Source organism: Staurois parvus, unplaced genomic scaffold (assembly GCF_062004578.1).
Source record: "Staurois parvus isolate SC_StPar_1 unplaced genomic scaffold, SC_StPar_1.0 ptg000011l, whole genome shotgun sequence".
In the NCBI taxonomy this organism is placed as follows: Eukaryota; Metazoa; Chordata; class Amphibia; order Anura; family Ranidae; genus Staurois; species Staurois parvus.
In genome coordinates, this window is record NW_028317807.1 from 26,428,084 (window position 1) to 26,433,455 (window position 5,372).

Here is a 5,372-nt window from a genome sequence, read left to right on the forward strand (position 1 = left end):
TGCTGCAATGAAATTTCAGCAAAATGGATTAGCCTGCTGCATCATTTTTTCACTTTGATTTTCAGGGTGTCTTTGAATTCAGTCCTCTGTAGGTTGATAATTTTAATTTCAATTAACAAAGGGGCATCCTTATGTTCCTAATACATTACCCTGTCCATATCAGTATAGATATCCAGCATGATAGTTTTCCCCATTGAAATTTGATGTGTTTTCAAAGTGTTCCTTTTAATTTTTTTGAGCAGTATATGCCTATTTTTTTCTAATATTGAGAAAAGAGTCCCAGTTTATGTATTTCTTGTGTGTACATAGTCTGTCTGCACCTGCAGTACAACACAATGCAGCATATATATCTCACACATCTCCTCTGTAAAATGGATTGATGTGAATTACAGCAATCTTGGGGTTTACAAAGCAGCTTAACAGCCTCAGGTAACTTAGATTTCTACAGAAGCAGTATTCACAGAAGGGATAAAACATGCATTTGCAGAACTCTGGGGAAATGCTAGTGTAATGCAAGGTAAACCAGGGACATGCTGTGTAAGGATGCTGGAAAAAATATTTGTACTCCCACGTCTAAGACAAGTTATTCCCAAAGGTTTTCAGTACATACACGAGTGCTGTAGTATTTGCTTTTTTTTTCTTCTGACATTTATGTTTTCATTAAAACACGGCCTTCATGAGATCAAGTAATATAACTGCTGGAGAAACCACGAAGCTTGAAACACAAACTAAGACAAGTGCTTCAAAATGCTAATCCTAAGGAAGTGTTTCTGCATTTGTACTGTATTTTTTAAGGTGAACGTACACCGTGCACAAACCTCAGCAATAGAAACTGAGAATGTGGTGACCAAATATATAAGCTCAGGTTGTCTAGGTTAATGGTTGGGCAGACGAGTGATTTTGCTAGTGCAATCCTGAAATCGCCAGACACTGTACAAGGTCCTGACCATTTACTTTTCTCCAGAGCAGTCAAAGCAAAATCACTTAGTCAAGGCCATGGATGTGGTTCACACTCAGTGCTAGATTGGCTTTGCTGCAAACCCCCAACACTTCATTGCAAGAACTGTGGTCAAGTGGCAGAGTAAGACCAACAGTAGGGTTTGGGAAATGTGCCTGCCTTGTCTTATTTAAGTTTGCTTTCCCATCAGCCTTTTGTCAGTGTGTGTTGGAGTTGAAGTAGTGAGAGAGCTGACAGTGATTTCAGCTAGAGATAGTTGTTGTTAGTGCTACTGTACAATGCTAGTGTACTACCTACAGAGCTATACAATGCTATATTCAGTGTTGCATATTACCACTGTTACATTACAGTGAATTGCAGTGTTGTTCGCTACAAAGCATGTGTAGTGCTTAACCCCACAGGAGCCACTGGTGATGGGGTCTCCCATGATTCCTTAAGCTGCTCGGTCCTCACTGACACACCTGGTTGTGAGTTAAAGACCACTCAGGTCTGTATTAATAAATAGCCCCCAAGCAACTGGATGAAATAGACATAGTATGGCAAGGCAATTTAACAAGGCATAAATCAGTAAACAGGCAGTCGAGCAAGTTTAGAGATGCTGCACTAGATGTGATCACTGATCCATAAGATGGCAATCAATTGAACTGAATTAACGCTAAATCAAATTTCAACTAATGCAAACAAGGTTAAAAATACCAGCATGAACTAACTCAAAAATAAATGTCCTTGTCTGCATGCTACACAAACAGTTCCAATGGGGGGTGGGTGTATGCGTTCCTGACAAAGAGCTACCCCTAGAGGTGGCTATAGGGTACCTGACCCCTATTTTTAAGTATTAGCCAACTATCGTTGGGGCCCGTCTGTAAGGTGGTGCACATGAAGCTGTCTTTTTAAGAGTGTGCAGTGGATGGCTGATGGACTGCTAAATAAAGAGCAATCTCTATTGCATGAACTGTGTCAGTGTTGAGATACGCACAGATGATTCAACACACCCCTCTGGGTACACAGAAGTCCAGTCCAGATCACTTGGTGGTTTGCAGTCCTTAGGTGCCTGGGACCCAGTGACTAGAACAGGTCTTCACAAAGCTCAGTTGCTTAGCTTTAGTCCTCATGGGATTGGTCCTCTCTTATGTAGGCACACATGGAAATGGGTCTCTCAGCTCTGGTCCCAAGGCACAGAAATCTATCCCTCTGTGGCTCAGAGGGAGTCCTCGGGCTCTTATTGAAACACCATGGGCACCAGAATACTGGGTAATGAAGTCCATAGCTTCATCAGCCTCCCTTCACTTTCACTGCTCTTTGCCCCTTTAAGGACTAGATTTCCAGAATCCATGGCGGTCGCTGCATAGCAAGTCCTTCTCCTGCTGATTGGCTGAGATCCTCTGCTGACAGGGGGGGCAGGAGTGATCGGGAGATTTCAAACAGAGCCCGATCTTCTCACACAACAGGTAAGTGAGGGGTGAGAGGACCACAGCCTGTTCTACTCACACAGCAGAGAAGCCAGGGGTTAGTGTCAGCTGCTGCATAACACAGCAGAGAGAGGAGACTTAAGAGAGAGCTGTAAACAAGATATACCTCTGCTCAAATCCCAATAGCTTGTACATGCATTTAACTATTAGGTGTTAAAGGGGTGTAATAAAATAGGTAAAAAAGAGGCTACTAGTGTTCAAGGCATCCGCTCACTAAATATAAGTGTGGTATCAGTAACCAAGCACTATTTATCAACAAACAGAGGTTTTTGTGAACAAGATGTCCACCAGAAAGAGGTTACATTAAAGACCAATGCGGTATGGTTTACCACATTGGTCCTTAATGTAACCGCTTTCTGGTGGACATCTTATCCACAAAAACCTCTCTTTGTTGCTAAAGGGGTGTAGCCACATATTAATACTAGAAATTCTGAAAGAACCCATGCGCAACAAGTTTAAAAGGCTAAAAATCAAACCTATGTGGCTTACGACCAAAGTTAAAAAAAGAGCTTTTATTAAATATAAAAATGAAGGAACACTATCATCATTTAAACATTACAAAGAATATTACAATATGTAAAAAGGAAATAAAGGCCGCAAAAATTTAAAACGAACGATAGATTGCAAAAGATAGCAGGACCAACCCCAAAAAATTCTTCAAATATATTAACAGTAAAAAGGTCAGGTCCAAGCATGTAGGCCCTTTACAAAATAATCTAGAGTGGGTGACTGGAGACAAAGAGAAGGCAAATTTATTAAATACCTTCTTCAGCTCTGTGTATACAAAGGAGCATGGGGGTAGCTCTTCTCCATAATGGCCATGGTATTGACACAGCTCCAGATGATCCACATTGGCTCACAATTGATATGATCCAAAAATATTTAGACAGAATAAAGGTGAATAAAGCATCTTGACCGGATGGCATACACTCACGGGTCCTTAAAGAATTGAGTTCTGTCATTTCAAAGCCATTGTTTCTAATTTTTAGGGACTCTTTATTGACTGGCATAGTACGATTGGATTGGTGTAAGGCCAATGTGGTGCCAATATTTAAAAAGGGGTCAAAATCTTCACCAAGTAATTACAGGCCTGTTAGTTTAACTAATATAGTTGGGAAGATACTGGAGAGTTTAATGAAAGACCACATAGATGAGTTCTTGCTGGAAAAAAATATTTTAAGCAACAGACAGCATGGATTCATGAAAGACAGAAGTTATCAAACAAATTTGATTTCTTTTTATGAGGAGGTGAGAAAACCCTTGAACAGAGGGGTGGCTGTGGACATGGTATACTTGTATTTTGCAAAAGCGTTTGACATAGTTCCCCACACACAGCTAATGTGTAAGGTAAAGTCTACAGGCTTGGAAAAATCTGTATGTAAATGATAGAAAAATGGCTAAAAGATCATATTCAGAGAGTAGGGGTTAATGATTCATACTCTGAATGGTCTAGGGTTATTAGTGGTGTACCCAGGGGAGAACTGACCATTTAGAAACTCGGGCACTGCCTGAGGGCCTGGGGTCAGTAGGGGGCCCCATGAGATGCCCCTGGTACCTTTTTCATAGGCTTTTTTGAGTTTGGGCAAGGACACAGGGGCCCCATGATCTCCTATTGCCCGGTGGCCCTATGAGTTGTCAGTCTGCCCCTGGGTGTACCCCAAGGATCAGTGTTGGGACCCTTACTTTTTAATATATTTATAAACAATATAGGGTCTGGGATTAAAAATACCATTTCAGTCTTTGCAGATGACAGCAAGCTGTGCAGTGGAATAACGTCCTTACAGGATGTCTTCAACTTACTAGCCAACCTCAATGCACTGTTTATTTGGGCAACTATGGGGCAAATGAGGTTTAATATTGATAAATGTAAGGTTATGCACTTGGGGGTTAAGAATATGCATGCATCATACATACTAGGGGAGTACAACTGGGGGAATCAATGGTGGAGAAGGATCTGGGGGTTCTGGTAGATCACAAGCTTAATAATGGCATGCAATGCCAAGCTGCCGTTTCTAAAGCGAGCAAAATCCTCTCTTGTATTAAAAGAGGTATAGAATCCAGAGAGAGAGATATCATATTATCCCTGTACAAATCATTAGTAAGACCTCATCTGGATTATGCAGTTCAGTTTTGGGCACCAATTCACAAAAAGAACATTGGGGAACTGGAGAAAGTACAGAGAAGGGCAACTAAACTGATAAGAGGCATGGAGGAGATCAGCTATGAAGAAAGATTAGAGGAACTGAATTTATTCTCTTGAGAAGAGGAGATTAAGGGGAGATATGATCAACATGTATAAATACATCAGTGGTTCATATAGTGAACTCAGTGTAGAGCTATTCACCCTGAGGTCATCACAGCTTACAGTGAAGCACACAGACACAGCCCCTAGTAAAACAGCACACAGTTTACCATTTGAACGCCCCACATGTTAACCCCTTCCTGCCCAGTGCATTAGTACAGTGTCAGTGCTTTTCATTAGCACTAATCACTGTATTGGTGTCACTGGAGATGTCAGTGACACCAAATCAGTTCCCACCAGTGTCAGAATGCGCGTCGCAGTCCCGCAGTCCACAGCCGCTGATTGCCGCCATTACTAGTAAAAATAAAAAAATGTAATAAAAAAATCCCAGTATATATACCTCCTTTTGTAAACGCTATAACTTTCACGTATACCAATTAATTTACACGTATTGGGATTTTTTTTTAGCAAAGACATGTAGCAGAATACATTTTGGCCTAAATCTATGATGAAATTTGATTTTTTAATTTTTTTTTACTGGACATGTTTAATAGCAAAAAGTCAAAAGTATTGTTTTTTTCTAAAAATTACCTGTCTCTTTTTTATAGTACAAAAAATAAAAAAAGCAAAGGCGATCAAATACCACGAAAAGAGAGCTTTATTTGTGGAAAAAAAGGATGTAAATTTCATTTAGGTGCAGCGT